The sequence below is a fragment of the Oncorhynchus mykiss genome, chromosome 7 (genome assembly GCF_057628025.1).
Source record: "Oncorhynchus mykiss isolate SJ-2025 chromosome 7, ASM5762802v1, whole genome shotgun sequence".
In the NCBI taxonomy this organism is placed as follows: Eukaryota; Metazoa; Chordata; class Actinopteri; order Salmoniformes; family Salmonidae; genus Oncorhynchus; species Oncorhynchus mykiss.
The window spans coordinates 9986807-10006435 of record NC_143028.1 but is presented as its reverse complement, the minus strand read 5'-3'; the positions used below and the strand labels follow the sequence as shown (position 1 = coordinate 10006435).

Here is a 19629-nt window from a genome sequence, read left to right as displayed (position 1 = left end):
CTTAGGAGTCCAGTGTCTTAGGCCACTGGGATACTGTGTAAACAGTATGACCTATACGATCTGTTGGAAGAGGTAAAAAAATATATATAATGGCACTGAGACATGCCCATGAAACGACACATTTAAAAAAAATGTTGTTCGCACTTAAAATAAACTGTTTAACAGAAGATGGTTTCGATCCATCGACCTCTGGGTTATGGGCCCAGCACGCTCCCGCTGCTCCACTCTGCTTCCATCCACTTCAGAAAAGACTAGAACTCACAATCCATGGCTTAGGAGTCCAGTGTCTTAGGCCACTGGGATACTGTGTAAACAGTATGACCTATACGAACTGTTGGAAGAGGTAAAAAAATATATATAATGGCACTGAGACACGTCCATGAAACGACACATTTTTTAAAAATGTTGTTCGCACTTAAAATAAACTGTTTAGCAGAGGATGGTTTCGATCCATCGACCTCTGGGTTATGGGCCCAGCACGCTCCCGCTGCGCCACTCTGCTAACAATCCACTTCAGAAAAGGCTAGAACTCACAATCCATGGCTTAGGAGTCCAGTGTCTTAGGCCACTGGGATACTGTGTAAACAGTATGACCTATACGAACTGTTGGAAGAGGTAAAAAAATATATATAATGGCACTGAGACATGCCCATGAAACGACACATTTAAAAAAAATGTTGTTCGCACTTAAAATAAACTGTTTAGCAGAAGATGGTTTCGATCCATCGACCTCTGGGTTATGGGCCCAGCACGCTCCCGCTGCTCCACTCTGCTTCCATCCTCTTCAGAAAAGACTAGAACTCACAATCCATGGCTTAGGAGTCCAGTGTCTTAGGCCACTGGGATACTGTGTAAACAGTATGACCTATACGAACTGTTGGAAGAGGTAAAAAAATATATATAATGGCACTGAGACATGCCCATGAAACGACACATTTTTAAAAAATGTTGTTCGCACTTAAAATAAAGTGTTTAGCAGAGGATGGTTTCGATCCATCGACCTCTGGGTTATGGGCCCAGCACGCTCCCGCTGCTCCACTCTGCTTCCATCCACTTCAGAAAAGACTAGAACTCACAATCCATGGCTTAGGAGTCCAGTGTCTTAGGCCACTGGGATACTGTGTAAACAGTATGACCTATACGAACTGTTGGAAGAGGTAAAAAAAATATATATAATGGCACTGAGACATGCCCATGAAACGACACATTTTTTAAAAATGTTGTTCGCACTTAAAATAAACTGTTTAGCAGAGGATGGTTTCGATCCATCGACCTCTGGGTTATGGGCCCAGCACGCTCCCGCTGCTCCACTCTGCTTCCATCCACTTCAGAAAAGACTAGAACTCACAATCCATGGCTTAGGAGTCCAGTGTCTTAGGCCACTGGGATACTGTGTAAACAGTATGACCTATACGAACTGTTGGAAGAGGTAAAAAAAATATATATAATGGCACTGAGACATGCCCATGAAACGACAAATTTTTTAAAAATGTTGTTCGCACTTAAAATAAACTGTTTAGCAGAGGATGGTTTCGATCCATCGACCTCTGGGTTATGGGCCCAGCACGCTCCCGCTGCTCCACTCTGCTTCCATCCACTTCAGAAAAGACTAGAACTCACAATCCATGGCTTAGGAGTCCAGTGTCTTAGGCCACTGGGATACTGTGTAAACAGTATGACCTATACGAACTGTTGGAAGAGGTAAAAAAATATATATAATGGCACTGAGACATGCCCATGAAACGACACATTTTTTAAAAATGTTGTTCGCACTTAAAATAAACTGTTTAGCAGAGGATGGTTTCGATACATCGACCTCTGGGTTATGGGCCCAGCACGCTCCCGCTGCGCCACTCTGCTTCCATCCACTTCAGAAAAGACTAGAACTCACAATCCATGGCTTAGGAGTCCAGTGTCTTAGGCCACTGGGATACTGTGTAAACAGTATGACCTATACGATCTGTTGGAAGAGGTAAAAAAATATATATAATGGCACTGAGACATGCCCATGAAATGACACATTTTTTAAAAATGTTGTTCGCACTTAAAATAAACTGTTTAGCAGAGGATGGTTTCGATCCATCGACCTCTGGGTTATGGGCCCAGCACGCTCCCGCTGCGCCACTCTGCTTCCATCCACTTCAGAAAAGACTAGAACTCACAATCCATGGCTTAGGAGTCCAGTGTCTTAGGCCACTGGGATACTGTGTAAACAGTATGACCTATACGATCTGTTGGAAGAGGTAAAAAAATATATATAATGGCACTGAGACATGCCCATGAAACGACACATTTAAAAAAAATGTTGTTCGCACTTAAAATAAACTGTTTAGCAGAAGATGGTTTCGATCCATCGACCTCTGGGTTATGGGCCCAGCACGCTCCCACTGCTCCACTCTGCTTCCATCCACTTCAGAAAAGACTAGAACTTACAATCCATGGCTTAGGAGTCCAGTGTCTTAGGCCACTGGGATACTGTGTAAACAGTATGACCTATACGAACTGTTGGAAGAGGTAAAAAAATATATATAATGGCACTGAGACATGTCCATGAAACGACACATTTTTTAAAAATGTTGTTCGCACTTAAAATAAACTGTTTAGCAGAGGATGGTTTCGATCCATCGACCTCTGGGTTATGGGCCCAGCACGCTCCCGCTGCGCCACTCTGCTTCCATCCACTTCAGAAAAGGCTAGAACTCACAATCCATGGCTTAGGAGTCCAGTGTCTTAGGCCACTGGGATACTGTGTAAACAGTATGACCTATACGATCTGTTGGAAGAGGTAAAAAAATATATATAATGGCACTGAGACATGCCCATGAAATGACACATTTTTTTTAAATGTTGTTCGCACTTAAAATAAACTGTTTAGCAGAGGATGGTTTCGATCCATCGACCTCTGGGTTATGGGACCAGCCACTCTGCTTCCAGCCACCCCAGATGGGACTTGAACCCACAATCCCTGGCTTAGGAGGCCAGTGCCTTCTCCATTAGGCCACTGGGGCACTGTCTACCTTTTGCAAATAGTATGAACTGATAGAAGCAGTAAAAACAATGTGTACTGGATAGCACTGAGACACGCAAATGAAATTTAGCTTTCTAATTTCTGTTTGCGTTTCTTTTTTGAAAATAATCTGTTTAGCAGAGGATGGTTTCGATCCATCGACCTCTGGGTTATGGGCCCAGCACGCTCCCGCTGCGCCACTCTGCTTCCATCCACTTCAGAAAAGACTAGAACTCACAATCCATGGCTTAGGAGTCCAGTGTCTTAGGCCACTGGGATACTGTGTAAACAGTTTGACCTATACGAACTGTTGGATGAGGTAAAAAAATATATATAATGGCACTGAGACATGCCCATGAAACGACACATTTTTTAAAAATGTTGTTTGCACTTAAAATAAAATGTTTAGCAGAGGATGGTTTCGATCCATCGACCTCTGGGTTATGGGCCCAGCACGCTCCCGCTGCGCCACTCTGATTCCATCCACCACAGAAAAGACTAGAACTCACAATCCATGGCTTAGGAGTCCAGTGTCTTAGGCCACTGGGATACTGTGTAAACAGTATGACCTATACGAACTGTTGGAAGAGGTAAAAAAATATATATAATGGCACTGAGACATGCCCATGAAACGACACATTTTTTAAAAATGTTGTTCGCACTTAAAATAAACTGTTTAGCAGAGGATGGTTTCGATCCATCGACCTCTGGGTTATGGGCCCAGCACGCTCCCGCTGCTCCACTCTGCTTCCATCCACTTCAGAAAAGACTAGAACTCACAATCCATGGCTTAGGAGTCCAGTGTCTTAGGCCACTGGGATACTGTGTAAACAGTATGACCTATACGAACTGTTGGAAGAGGTAAAAATATATATATCATGGCACTGAGACATGCCCATGAAACGACACATTTTTTAAAAATGTTGTTCGCACTTAAAATAAACTGTTTAGCAGAGGATGGTTTCAATCCATCGACCTCTGGGTTATGGGCCCAGCACGCTCCCGCTGCGCCACTCTGCTTCCATCCACCCCAGATTGGACTTGAACCCACAATCCCTGGTTTAGGAGTCCAGTGTTTTAGTCCACTGGGATACTGTGTAAACAGTATGACCTATACGAACTGTTGGAAGAGGAAACAAAAAATTATAATGGCACTGAGACATGCCCATGAAACGACACATTTTTTTAATATGTTGTTCGCACTTAAAATAAACTATTTGGCAAAGAATGGTTTCGATCCATCGACCTCTGGGTTATGGGCCCAACACGCTCCCGCTGCGCCACTCTTCTTCCATCCACCCCAGATGGGACTTGAACCCACAATCCCTGGCTTAGGAGGCCAGTGCCTTCCATTAGGCCACTGGGGCACTGTCTACCTTTTGCAAATAGTATGAACTAATAGAAGCAGTATAAACAATGTGTACTGGATAGCACTGAGACACGCAAATGAAATGTGTCTTTCTAATTTCTGTTTGCGTTTCATTTTTGAAAAGAATCTGTTTAGCAGAGGATGGTTTCGATCCATCGACCTCTGGGTTATGGGCCCAGCACGCTTCCGCTGCGTCACTCTGGTCTCAGCCACTTCAGAAAAGACTAGAACTCACAATCCATGGCTTAGGAGTCCAGTGTCTTAGGCCACTGGGATACTGTGTAAACAGTATGACCTATACGAACTGTTGGAAGAGGTAAAAAAATATATATAATGGCACTGAGACATGCCCATGAAACGACACATTTAAAAAAAATGTTGTTCGCACTTAAAATAAACTGTTTAGCAGGATGGTTTAGGTCCATCGACCTCTGGGCCCAGCACGCTCCTGCTGCGCCACTCTGCTTCCATCCACCCCAGATGGGACTTGAACCCACAATCCCTGGTTTAGGAGTCCAGTGTCTTAGTCCACTGGGATACTGTGTAAACAGTATGACCTATACGAACTGTTGGAAGAGGTAAAAAAATATATATAATGGCACTGAGACATGCCCATGAAACGACACATTTAAAAAAAATGTTGTTCGCACTTAAAATAAACTGTTTAGCAGAGGATGGTTTCGATCCATCGACCTCTGGGTTATGGGCCCAGCACGCTCCCGCTGCGCCACTCTGCTTCCATCCACCCCAGATGGGACTTGAACCCACAATCCCTGGCCTTATCCATTAGGCCACTGGGGCACTGTCTACCTTTTGCAAATAGTATGAACTGATAGAAGCAGTAAAAACAATGTGTACTGGATAGCACTGAGACACGCAAATGAAATTTAGCTTTCTAATTTCTGTTTGCGTTTCTTTTTTGAAAATAATCTGTTTAGCAGAGGATGGTTTCGATCCATCGACCTCTGGGTTATGGGCCCAGCACGCTTCCGCTGCGCCACTCTGGTCTCAGCCTCTTCAGAAAAGACTAGAACTCACAATCCATGGCTTAGGAGTCCAGTGTCTTAGGCCACTGGGATACTGTGTAAACAGTATGACCTATACGAACTGTTGGATGAGGTAAAAAAATATATATAATGGCACTGAGACATGCCCATGAAACGACACATTTTTTTAAAATGTTGTTTGCACTTAAAATAAAATGTTTAGCAGAGGATGGTTTCGATCCATCGACCTCTGGGTTATGGGCCCAGCACGCTCCCGCTGCGCCACTCTGATTCCATCCAACTCAGAAAAGACTAGAACTCACAATCCATGGCTTAGGAGTCCAGTGTCTTAGGCCACTGGGATACTGTGTAAACAGTATGACCTATACGAACTGTAGGAAGAGGTAAAAAAATATATATAATGGCATTGAGACATGCCCATGAAACGACACATTTTTTAAAAATGTTGTTCGCACTTAAAATAAACTGTTTAGCAGAGGATGGTTTCGATCCATCGACCTCTGGGTTATGGGCCCAGCACGCTCCCGCTGCTCCACTCTGCTTCCATCCACTTCAGAAAAGACTAGAACTCACAATCCATGGCTTAGGAGTCCAGTGTCTTAGGCCACTGGGATACTGTGTAAACAGTATGACCTATACGAACTGTTGGAAGAGGTAAAAAAATATATATAATGGCACTGAGACATGCCCATGAAACGACACATTTTTTAAAAATGTTGTTCGCACTTAAAATAAACTGTTTAGCAGAGGATGGTTTCGATCCATCGACCTCTGGGTTATGGGCGCAGCACGCTTCCGCTGCGCCACTCTGCTCTCAGCCACTTCAGAAAAGACTAGAACTCACAATCCATGGCTTAGGAGTCCAGTGTCTTAGGCCACTGGGATACTGTGTAAACAGTATGACCTATACGAACTGTTGGAAGAGGTAAAAATATATATATAATGGCACTGAGATGCCCATGAAACGACACATTTAAAAAAAATGTTGTTCGCACTTAAAATAAACTGTTTAGCAGGATGGTTTAGATCCATCGACCTCTGGGCCCAGCACGCTCCCGCTGCGCCACTCTGCTCTCAGCCACTTCAGAAAAGACTAGAACTCACAATCTATGGCTTAGGAGTCCAGTGTCTTAGGCCACTGGGATACTGTGTAAACAGTATGACCTATACGAACTGTTGGAAGAGGTAAAAAAATATATATAATGGCACTGAGATATGCCCATGAAACGACACATTTAAAAAAAATGTTGTTCGCACTTAAAATAAACTGTTTAGCAGAGGATGGTTTCGATCCATCGACCTCTGGGTTATGGGCCCAGCACGCACCCGCTGCGCCACTCTGCTTCCATCCACTTCAGAAAAGACTAGAACTCACAATCCATGGCTTAGGAGTCCAGTGTCTTAGGCTACTGGGATACTGTGTAAACAGTATGACCTATACGAACTGTTGGAAGAGGTAAAAAAATATATATAATGGCACTGAGACATGCCCATGAAACGACACATTTTTTTAATATGTTGTTCGCACTTAAAATAAACTGTTTGGCAGAGGATGGTTTCGATCCATCGACCTCTGGGTTATGGGCCCAACACGCTCCCGCTGCGCCACTCTTCTTCCATCCACCCCAGATGGGACTTGAACCCACAATCCCTGGCTTAGGAGGCCAGTGCCTTCCATTAGGCCACTGGGGCACTGTCTACCTTTTGCAAATAGTATGAACTAATAGAAGCAGTATAAACAATGTGTACTGGATAGCACTGAGACACGCAAATGAAATGTGTCTTTCTAATTTCTGTTTGCGTTTCATTTTTGAAAAGAATCTGTTTAGCAGAGGATGGTTTCGATCCATCGACCTCTGGGTTATGGGCCCAGCACGCTTCCGCTGCGCCACTCTGGTCTCAGCCACTTCAGAAAAGACTAGAACTCACAATCCATGGCTTAGGAGTCCAGTGTCTTAGGCCACTGGGATACTGTGTAAACAGTATGACCTATACGAACTGTTGGAAGAGGTAAAAAAATATATATAATGGCACTGAGACATGCCCATGAAACGACACATTTTAAAAAAATGTTGTTCGCACTTAAAATAAACTGTTTAGCAGGATGGTTTCGATCCATCAACCTCTGGGTTATGGGCCCAGCACGCTCCCGCTGCGCCACTCTGCTTCCATCCACCCCAGATGGGACTTGAACCCACAATCCCTGGCTTAGGAGTCCAGTGTCTTAGGCCACTGGGATACTGTGTAAACAGTATGACCTATACGAACTGTTGGAAGAGGTAAAAAAATATAAATAATGGCACTGAGACATGCCCATGAAACGACACGTTTAAAAAAAATGTTGTTCGCACTTAAAATAAACTGTTTAGCAGAGGATGGTTTCGATCCATCGACCTCTGGGTTATGGGCCCAGCACGCTCCCGCTGCGCCACTCTGCTTCCATCTACCCCAGATGGGACTTGAACCCACAATCCCTGGCCTTATCCATTAGGCCACTGGGGCACTGTCTACCTTTTGCAAATAGTATGAACTGATAGAAGCAGTAAAAACAATGTGTACTGGATAGCACTGAGACACGCAAATGAAATTTAGCTTTCTAATTTCTGTTTGCGTTTCTTTTTTGAAAATAATCTGTTTAGCAGAGGATGGTTTCGATCCATCGACCTCTGGGTTATGGGCCCAGCACGCTTCCGCTGCGCCACTCTGGTCTCAGCCACTTCAGAAGAGACTAGAACTCACAATCCATGGCTTAGGAGTCCAGTGTCTTAGGCCACTGGGATACTGTGTAAACAGTTTGACCTATACGAACTGTTGGATGAGGTAAAAAAATATATATAATGGCACTGAGACATGCCCATGAAACGACACATTTTTTAAAAATGTTGTTTGCACTTAAAATAAAATGTTTAGCAGAGGATGGTTTCGATCCATCGACCTCTGGGTTATGGGCCCAGCACGCTCCCGCTGCGCCACTCTGATTCCATCCAACTCAGAAAAGACTAGAACTCACAATCCATGGCTTAGGAGTCCAGTGTCTTAGGCCACTGGGATACTGTGTAAACAGTATGACCTATACGAACTGTTGGAAGAGGTAAAAAAATATATATAATGGCACTGAGACATGCCCATGAAACGACACATTTTTTAAAAATGTTGTTCGCACTTAAAATAAACTGTTTAGCAGAGGATGGTTTCTATCCATCGACCTCTGGGTTATGGGCCCAGCACGCTCCCGCTGCTCCACTCTGCTTCCATCCACTTCAGAAAAGACTAGAACTCACAATCCATGGCTTAGGAGTCCAGTGTCTTAGGCCACTGGGATACTGTGTAAACAGTATGACCTATACGAACTGTTGGAAGAGGTAAAAAAATATATATAATGGCACTGAGACATGCCCATGAAACGACACATTTTTTAAAAATGTTGTTCGCACTTAAAATAAACTGTTTAGCAGAGGATGGTTTCAATCCATCGACCTCTGGGTTATGGGCCCAGCACGCTCCCGCTGCGCCACTCTGCTTCCATCCACCCCAGATTGGACTTGAACCCACAATCCCTGGTTTAGGAGTCCAGTGTTTTAGTCCACTGGGATACTTTGTAAACAGTATGACCTATACGAACTGTTGGAAGAGATAAACAAAAAATTATAATGGCACTGAGACATGCCCATGAAATTACACATTTAAAAAAAATGTTGTTCGCACTTAAAATAAACTGTTTAGCAGAGGATGGTTTCGATCCATCGACCTCTGGGTTATGGGCGCAGCACGCTTCCGCTGCGCCACTCTGCTCTCAGCCACTTCAGAAAAGACTAGAACTCACAATCCATGGCTTAGGAGTCCAGTGTCTTAGGCCACTGGGATACTGTGTAAACAGTATGACCTATACGAACTGTTGGAAGAGGTAAAAAAATATATATAATGGCACTGAGACATGCCCATGAAACGACACATTTTTTAAAAATGTTGTTCGCACTTAAAATAAACTGTTTAGCAGAGGATGGTTTCGATCCATCGACCTCTGGGTTATGGGCCCAGCACGCTCCCGCTGCGCCACTCTGCTTCCATCCACCCCAGATGGGACTTGAACCCACAATCCCTGGCTTAGGAGGCCAGTGCCTTGTCCATTAGGCCACTGGGGCACTGTCTACCTTTTGCAAATAGTATGAACTGATAGAAGCAGTAAAAACAACATGCACTGGATAGCACTGAGACACGCAAATGAAATTTTGCTTTCTAATTTCTGTTTGCGTTTCATTTTTGAAAATAATCTGTTTAGCAGAGGATGGTTTCGATCCATCGACCTCTGGGTTATGGGCCCAGCACGCTTCCGCTGCGCCACTCTGCTCTCAGCCACTTCAGAAAAGACTAGAACTCACAATCCATGGCTTAGGAGTCCAGTATCTTAGGCCACTGGGATACTGTGTAAACAGTATGACCTATACGAACTGTTGGAAGAGGTAAAAAAATATATACAATGGCACTGAGACATGCCCATGAAACTACAAATGTTTTAAAAATGTTGTTCGCACTTAAAATAAGCTGTTTAGCAGAGGATAGTTTCGATCCATCGACCTCTGGGTTATGGGCCCAGCACACTTCCGCTGCGCCACTCTGCTCTCAGCCACTTCAGAAAAGACTAGAACTCACAATCCATGGCTTAGGAGTCCAGTGTCTTAGGCCACTGGGATACTGTGTAAACAGTATGACCTATACGAACTGTTGGAAGAGGTAAAAAAATATATATAATGGCACTGAGACATGCCCATGAAACGACACATTTAAAAAAAATGTTGTTCGCACTTAAAATAAACTGTTTAGCAGAGAATGGTTTCGATCCATCGACCTCTGGGTTATGGGCCCAGCACGCTTCCGCTGCTCCACTCTGCTCTCAGCCACTTCAGAAAAGACTAGAACTGTATAATGGCACTGAGACATGCCCATGAAACGACACATTTTTAAAAAATGTTGTTCGCACTTAAAATAAACTGTTTAGCAGAGGATGGTTTCTTGTAGACTGCTGACTACAAGAACCGAGCACAACCCTCCACACTCAATTCATGAGACACGGTACTCTGCATTCAGCAAGTCAAAGGAAAACTCATGACTCCCTAAAATCCTAATGCCTTACAAAGTTGTGAGAATCAAAGGTTCGGTGATGACAGTGACACGTTCTGGACGTAACCAGAAACTCATCCGTCTTCAAAAAGCTCCCACCATCAATACCTGTCAACTTCGACACCGAGCTGTTGACGACCTGAACACTGGTCCACGGGACGCTGAACAACCAGATCAAAACCCTGATACACTATGAGAACTAATAGAAGACCTCCAAGTTATTCTCATTTAAGAGATGTAATTAAAAACATTAGTGTTGTATCTCAAGTGAAATTTATACTGACCAGTAGTGATAACCAAAGTATCTTCATTGTGAAATTAAGGAGGAATGTAAATTTAATTTTACTAGGCAAGTCAGTTAAGAACAAATTCTTATTTTCAATGACAGCGAGTTAACTGCCTGTTCAGGGGCAGAACAACAGATTTATACCTTGTCAGCTCGGGGATGCGAACTTGCAACCTTTCGTTTACTAGTCCAATACTCAAACCACTATGCTACCCTGCCGCCCCGTAATGTAGTGAACATTACGTCACAATCCAGTCCATGTATTCATACTGTGGGATTCCAGTTCCATGTTTTACAGTAGCCAGACTGCAGGAGTGATATGCCATGTGAACTATGGAATGCCAGCAAACTTCTGAGTAAAGTTCAACTAAACTATACGAATGCCCCGACCTCAGTTCTTATAAACATAAGCCATCTAAATAACTGGATGTTACACCAGTGACATCAATAAGGGATCATAGCTTTCACCTGGATTCACTAGGTCTGTCTATGTCATGGAAAGAACCGGTGTCCTTAAAGTTTTGTATACTCAGTGTAGAGTATATATTTATGGCTCTGGTATGGTATATGTGAGGTATCAACTGTATTCATTTCAGTAACTCTATGCCAGTGGAAGGTTAAAGAAACAGTCCATTCTCAAATCAAATTCATTTGGCTTCAAAATTGCTTAATATAAAGGCATAGTATGTGATTTGGTAAGCTGACGGTTGGTATTGGGGAAATATTATGTCACCCTTAGGTACATGTGTTGTGTGTACGTTTGAGTGTTATGGCTTCTTCTTTGCATCTCCGCATTTGAATTATAGAGTAGGCAGTAATGCAGATATCCCTACAGCACACTCTCTCTCACACACACACACAGGATATGTAGCCAGGAATCGCTGATGAAATATTTCAACTAGGGTAATCATTTGTTCTCTTCCTCTATCCTACCCCTTCTCTCCCCCTTTCTCTCCCAGTTCTCTGTCTCATTCTCTTTCTCTCTCTCTTTCTCTTTCTGTGTGAAGGTATGTTGTCGTTGCACTAGGGGAAACAGGGTGTGACATGCTGAGGTGATTTCATGGAAGACACTGGATGAAGAAAACAACAATTATATCACAGGAAAACACACATGCACACACGCCTGCATGCAGACCGCAACACCACATCCACACACACACAAACACACACTCTCTCACACACACACACACACACACACTTGATTCTCATGAATAACCACTAAGCCATTTGCTAAGATTTCCCACATTTTGACATGTGGACCTGTTGTCACTCATACCCTGACAGATAGGACCAAAAAAGTGTCTGGAGCTATCTGAGGCATTTTATAATGAATGTCAGAATGGCCATATTCTGAATACACTCTAGCACTAAATCAATGATGATTTACTACGCTTTCCCATTGAAGGTCATATTGAGGTGAACTCAATGACTGGAGTTTTTCCTTGTATTCATATTTTTTGTGTGTATTGTACCTCCTTGACTAATCAATCACATCATTCCATGTATTAGAAAAACAGTTTTGTGTTTGGTTCAATAAGTTATTTTGTACATTTGTCTCTTTTTAATGTAGAATATTACATCAAATCAAAACAAATCCAATCAAATCAAACAAAAAAAAATATCCCTGTCAGATCCATTAGCCTTTATCTTCTGTGGCTTTTAACCTTCTTTATCTTCAGATAACGTGGTGAGGTCCACATCTTGCTGAAGATCTAATCACATCTTATCGGTCCCTGCGGTCTGGTGTGCTGAGAGTCATCTGTGTGGTGGTCTCGGGAGCCCATTACTGTGAGTAAAATATGACGAAAATATTTTTGGTTGAAAAGATGTTTCAAATCGCTTAAGAATCAGCTCTTTAAAAAAAAAAATCACCTAAAATTACATACCAAAATTAAACTGCATATTCCTGATACCATTTGAAAGGAAACACTTTTAAGTTTGTGGAAATGTGAAATTAACGTAGGAGAATATAACACATTAGATCTGGTAAAAGATAATACAAAGAAAGAAAAAAACTATATTTGTTGTATTTTTTTTGTACTGTCATCTTTGAAATGCAAGAGAAAGGCCATAATGTATTATTCTTTCCCAGGCGCAATTTAGATTTTGGCCACTAGATGGCAGCAGTGTTTGTGCAAAGTTTTCGACTGATCCAATGAAACATTGCATTTCTGATATCATTTTTTTTTTTTTTATCAAGACTGCCCAAATGTGCCAAATTGGATTATTAATAACTTTTCAAGCTCATAACTGTGCACTCTCCTCAAACAATAGCATGGTATTATTTCCCTGTAATAGCTACTGTAAATTGGACAGTGCAGTTAGATTAACAAGATTTTAAGCTTTCTGGCAATATCAGATATGTCTATGTCCTGGGAAATGTTCTTGTTACTTACAACCTCATGCTAATCGCATTAGCACACATTAGCTCAACCATCCCGCAGGTGGGACACCAATCTGTAGATATCCTTAAGAGGATTAAAAATAAGTACATTTTGCTCACTGGGATCCTTCAAAATCTCGTGTCCTTGAACGTGTGCAGAGCCTGGGCGTCCAAGGCTACCTCTGTGGAGCCCGGGTCGGTGGTGATCATGATTCACATTGAGGTTGCCACAGGATGCTGGATGGTACTTCCTGAATGAGAAGATTCAGAGGGGGTTGGATAGGTTAGCAATGCAGCTGAACACATTGTCTGAATAGTGATGTACTGTATACCAAGTGCTGTACAGGACTTACAACACATTCAGATAGTACTGAAGCTTTGTGACGTGAAGATATGGCTGTTACTGCAGTGGTGTGGAGGCTGCATTGTGGGGTCTGGTGGACTGACAGAGTTGGCAGGAGAAGATGGAGGAGCCTGGAGGTCAAAACATGATGAATAAAACATCTAAATAATAAAATACCAACTGTTAAAGTCTAAGATATATGTCAGGAACCTTTTGACAGCTTGTTATGATAAAAAAATATATACATCAGGTAAAACTAGACAGTTGGATTAGACTGAAGATGTGTATGGTTGAAAACAATGCAATGTGTAAAGCACTTGTGTTCCTTGTTGGCAGTGGAATCTGGCACACAGATCACTCCAATCATAACACCCACAGAACATTCTGCTCTATATAACAAGTTCCTCTAGATTTGCATTCAGTGTAACTGAGGTACAGTACCACATTGTAGCATTGACGTCAGTGGAGAATAATCTGCACCTACCTGCTCTGTGGCCCCACCTGGCTCCTCCAGGGGGTGAAGGTGGAGCAACATGGGGAATAATGAATATGAATTTTCGCCATCCAGGGAGCAGTTGTTAGGTGTTAACTGCCTTGCTCTGTACATTTCTTAGGTTTAGATGTATTTTATATTGCTTAATTTTAACTGAACCATTCAGTTAAGAACAAATTCTTATTTACACCATCCAAACCAGGACAACGCTGGGCCAATTGTACAAAGAAAACAAAAACGTTATTTTGTATTATTTTTTGTACCATCATCTTTGAAAATGCAAGACAAAGGCCATAATGTATTATTCCAGCCCAGGCACAATTTAGATTTTGGCCACTATATGGCATCAGTATATGTGCAACGTTTTAGACTGATTCAATGAACCATTTGTATGAAGACTCCCCAAATGTGCCTAGTTTGTTAATTAATCACCATCAGTTAACGGTAAATCACTGAATTCCACATTGCTGAGAAATTCTTGGTTTCTTTTTAAAAATGTAGGACCATAGGGTTTTTGACTTTTCCAGGTTCCCCCAGCTAGAGATGGCAAGATCTGGAGGAACTCACTAAATGTATGTAATGTATTAATTTGAATTGCAATTCTGTTATTTAATATCATAATTGGATTTCTGATGACCTCTGAGACTAACACCGCCACTAAAGCAGTTGCATGAAATGGGTTATGCATGTAATGAAAAAGTTTTTCTTGATCTCCATTGATGAAGTAAATGAGAGATTCTCTGAAGTCTTGTGTCTGGGGAAACTTACTACATAATGTACCATACGATATGTTTTTTTCGAAATTATTAATGTCAGTCACTTTAATATATTTGCTGTCCTCAGTAAAGTGATTAATTCTGAACACAGGTGTAATATAGAGGTCATTTGTGTCAATTAAACAAATAAACTTTCCTGCTATAATGTATGTACGATTTTCTCCATTTCTTTGAATTGATCCATTTTTTATAATGTGCAGCAGTTGTCCATAATAAGAATATTTCCTATTGGGGTACATTGCAAAATTACAAATTTCTTCAAGAATGTATTTATTAACCGTATGCTTAATTTTTGTGTCCGTACAATAGTTGGAATTAAGATATTTGGTGAGTTCTTCGGGTGACTTAAAAAGTTTGTGTTTAATGAGTTTTGCTTTTGCTATCTCGTTAGAAATCTCAGAAATCTTAAATATAGCCATACTGAGCTTTTTAAAATTTAATTTTACAACAAAATTTGAAAAGCAAACTAATTGTTTTATTAGTAGTGTTCTGCTTATTTAGATCTGTATAATGTTGTATTTTGTCAGAAGCAAACTCTTGACAAAAAGTTACAGTTTTAAAAGTATCCGCATCTGATGGTGGTATAATGTTTTTGAGTAACTCACAGCATTTATTTGTTGAGAAGTTTTTGACAGCAGAACATTCATTCGACTCACCAGGATAACATTTATTTATTTTGCCTTGGTATACTTCTATGCCAATGTCCTCTTTTGCATATTCATTATTCTGGGGGAAATAAAGAACAGATTTAGATGAACCTTGTTTTCACATGAAACTAACATGAAGAGAAAGTCACATGTTTTTTTCATCTTCCCATACGGTCATATAATGAAAAACACAAGCAGTGTCTTTAACATCACTATTTCTAATGGGCCACACAACAGTAAAGGATATTCATAATATTTTTAACAGATGATTGTAATTAACATATACTGTACATGTAGGTTAACGTCATTTTCTTTACCTGTTTAGAAAACACTAATAAAAAATGCTAAAAGTACTAATCTTACCTCCATATTGCTCCACCTTGCACACCAAGAGAATTGGAAAAGGACTGGTGTTGGTTATTTATCAGGTGAACAAACTGGGCGTGGCTGCATGGTGAGCTTTAGTTTTCTGTGACGTTCTCGTAGTAGAGAGCACTTGCTGGAAGATCTGTATCCACTCACACACACATGAAGAAGTTGTACTCCATATTCTTAGTGTGAGTACAATGAACATTGATATGAACAATGGATATTGATTTTAAAAGAGGAGAAAAAGAAGAAGAAATGATTTGGTACTGAAATTGATTAAATTAATGATGGAATGTTAGATGTGACTGTTAATATGTGACTGAAGTAATATAGTGAAATGGTTCAAGTTAGTCTGTTTTGAGGATAATTAGGACAAGGTTTTTTAGGTTTGAAAGATAAGGCCTTTAGGGGTAAATCAATAGCCTGCACCTGTTACTATTTGAACTAACATCTGCACCTCACTTGAGTGGGTTGGGGATTATTTGCATCTCTGGTTTCTCAAGCCTGAGGCGAGAATGCATTTGTGGTTTAGAAAGCTTAGGGCGGGGATAGGCAAATTTGAGGCCCACGGACCAATTAAAAAATATACATATTAGGAACTCAGTCGGGGTCTTAATGCTGAGAGTTAGAATAATATAAGGGTTTAATATAACATTTGGTGATGCATCAGCAGTCACTCAATAAGCCCATGTCAGCAAAACATTTTTTAGATTGGTAAATTAATCTAGCGGCCAGCAATCTAAATTTGTAGTAAGCATGGTCAAATTACCGACTGGGGTGGGGCACATTGATCATCAGTTATCATATAAAAAAACCTGCAAAACATTTGCTTGCCTCCAATCTATGAAAAAATGTGTAGAATTACAGAAAATGATGTGTAAAACTGTTCATTTATTTCTCTGCCCCATGGCAAAACAAGTAGAATTGCATGAAATCAGTTAAAATAAATAAATAAATAAATAAAATAGCAAAATTATCTCTCTGCTGCATGGCAAAATGTGTATAATAGCAAGAAATGTACATTCCAACATTTGTTTTCTCTTCTCTGTCACGGTGTGGGGGGATTGATTTGGGCACGCAGACACACAAGCCACTGCAACCCCTCATGATGAGTTCCGGGGAGCATGTCAATGACTTGTTTTCTTATCGTACTGGCTTTTGTGATTTTTTTATTTATTATATTAATTGATTTAGCTGGTGATTTTGTTATGCCTGTTTCTGGAATTTGATTTATTGAGGATTTTTTGCCTCCCCTTCTCTCCAGCTCTCTCCCCCTCTCTCCTCCCACTCTCTCTCCTCCCCCTTCTCCCCCCACTCTCTCTCCTCCCCCTTCTCCCCCCACTCTCTCTCCTCCTCCTCTCCTCCTTTCTCAACATCTTGTCTTTGGCATTAGCTTAGCTTGGCACTGGCTTTGATACCACTTTAATTCAACTGCATGAATCTAGAAAGAAACTGTTCATCAGAGGATGGTTTCGATCCATCGACCTCTGGGTTATGGGCCCAGCACGCTTCCGCTGCGCCACTCTGCTTCCATCCACTTCAGAAAAGACTAGAACTCACAATGCATGGCTTAGGAGTCCAGTGTCTTAGGCCACTGGGGTACTGTGTAAACAGTATGACCAATACGAACTGTTGGAAGAGGTCAAAAAAATTTATAATGGAACTGAGACATGCCCATGAAATAACACATTTAAAAAAAATGTTGTTCGCACTTAAATCCTAAAAAGAAACTGTTTAGCAGAGGATGGTTTCGATCCATCGACCTCTGGGTTATGGGCCCAGCACGCTCCCGCTGCGCCACTCTGCTCTCAGCCACTTCAGAAAAGACTAGAACTCACAATCGATGGCTTAGGAGGCCATTGTCTTAGGCCACTGGGGTACTGTGTAAACAGTATGACCTATACGAACTGTTGGAAGAGGTAATAAAAATGTATAATGGCACTGAGACATGCCCATGAAACGACACATTTAAAAAAAAATTGCAGTGGTGTTCAGCTGCAGTTGTGTTCAGGTGTTTCAAAATGCAATACAGCAATTGCTGCAAGGCATTCCCAACGTGAGAAACATGAGCGCTGACATCCTAGTCTATGGTAGATCTCAGGATGAACACAACGCAAGTCTCAAAGCTAAATTTTAGAGATTAAGAGAGAAAAATCTCACGCTGAACAAAGAAAAATGCGAATACAGCAAAACAACACTCGAGTTTTACAGCAAAGTTTTCTCTGTAAGAAAACGGATCCAAAGAAAATCAAAGCCATACAGAATATGCCAGAACCTCAAAATGCTTAGGAAGTTATCAGTTGTTAGGAATTTTATGAATAATGACTAAACAAAATCTACATTTTAAATAGAACAATAACTAATGAAACGTATACTCTGTTTTATTATATCTGATTAACAATATTAATTCATAAGGAAGGGATTGTGAAGCATGAAACGGGGTAATTAAATAAAATAAATACCATTCCAACTATGTTGGGGAGGGCTGGATTATTAGGATCGTTAACCTATGGTTGAACTGACTCAATTTAGCTCTGGGATATTTAGATAAGGCAGTGAGTGTTTTCCTAGGTTTTCCATTATCTGGAGCTGTCTGCTGAATAGTGATAGATGAAGACTCCAGAAGTTTAATCTTGATTTAACTGTGTGTCTGGAGTGAGCGAGCGAGGGGGTGGGAATAAACTTTTGAACTGTTCTGTCCTGGTCGATAGGGGGAAGGACATTTTATAACCTATGACGTCATATTTTGTATATAAACTGTTGTTCGTAGTTTCATGGCAGCGTGCTCCAAGAATAAATACTATTGTCTAATTTTGATACGACTGGACTCTGTCTATTTTATGCAAATAGGAATCTTACAAATTCGTATAAAATAGACTGAGTGATTTAATGAATGTACAATTATAGGAATTATGAAATTCCAATGACATCAGTCTACTTGGCATGATACAATACTGCTCACAGTTCATACCAGACTTTGCAACAACCACACAGCCTCTTCTTGAGCTCACAAGAAAACAACACACCTGGTCATAGGGACTACAGCACCAGTCTGCGATAAAAAAATTAAGAACACATCTGATGCAGCACACGACGACAGACGACTTTGACCCAGCCAAGAGGTCGACACTGTTAGTTGACGCCAGACAGTTGGTTTAGGTGTCATACTAAGTCAGCAAAACACTACAAGTGACAAAGATGCCCATATCATCGCATATCTACTGCTCACAAACTGAGAGAGAAGCTCTGGCGATCATCTGAGCATTCAAAAACTTTCACTTGTATCTCTATGGAGCTCACTTCACAGACCATAAACCACTAGAGGTTATATTCAACAACCCAAAAGCCACACCCCCAGCATGACGTCCCACAAAGGCTAACTTTCTAGCCCTTGCTATCTGCTTGCTTGCTAATTCGGCCTGCTAACTGCTAGCCTGCCCCGGTCTACTAACTGCTAGCTTGTTTAGCCCCAGTCTGCTAACTGCTAGCTTGTTTAGCCCCGGCCTATTAACTGTTAGCTTGTTAGCACAGGCCTGCTAACTGTCTGAATCGCCGTGTCCCCAGCCAGCCCAACCACTCACTGGACCCATATTTATTTTCAATCTCTTTTCGATTTTTAATTTGATTATACCTTCCGGTAACCTGCCTCACCCAATGTGATACGGAATCGCTATTATTTTTAATTTTAGAACATATTCAAGAACCTCCAGAAGCTAACCAGCTAACTAGCTACAAGCTATTTAGTCATTGTTAGCCACTGCTAGCGGCTTTTACCTTCTGCACAGCCTGACAGTTTTTTTAGCCTGGATAATACTTGCCAGTCTACCAGTA

At 41.4% G+C, this 19629-nt stretch overlaps 1 long non-coding RNA gene and 2 other non-coding genes across 4 annotated transcripts; all 3 read right to left on the bottom strand.

Moving 5' to 3' along the window:
• Nucleotides 1–2935: 2935 nt before the first annotated feature.
• trnar-ccu (transfer RNA arginine (anticodon CCU)) lies at nt 2936–3008 on the bottom strand. Its single transcript has one exon. It is a non-coding gene; the product is annotated as a tRNA-Arg (tRNA).
• Nucleotides 3009–9452: 6444 nt separating this feature from the next.
• trnar-ccu (transfer RNA arginine (anticodon CCU)) lies at nt 9453–9525 on the bottom strand. Its single transcript has one exon. It is a non-coding gene; the product is annotated as a tRNA-Arg (tRNA).
• A 2803-nt stretch (nt 9526–12328) lies between these two features.
• LOC149982232 (uncharacterized) lies at nt 12329–15928 on the bottom strand. 2 transcript variants are annotated; one of them, XR_016497477.1, is made up of 5 exons: nt 15793–15928; nt 13998–15508; nt 13524–13644; nt 13280–13421; nt 12329–12573 (listed from the first exon to the last, which is right to left on the bottom strand). It is a non-coding gene; the product is annotated as an uncharacterized LOC149982232 (long non-coding RNA). The 2 variants fall into 2 exon arrangements; XR_016497478.1 differs by having other exon boundaries at nt 13291–13421.
• Nucleotides 15929–19629: the final 3701 nt, after the last annotated feature.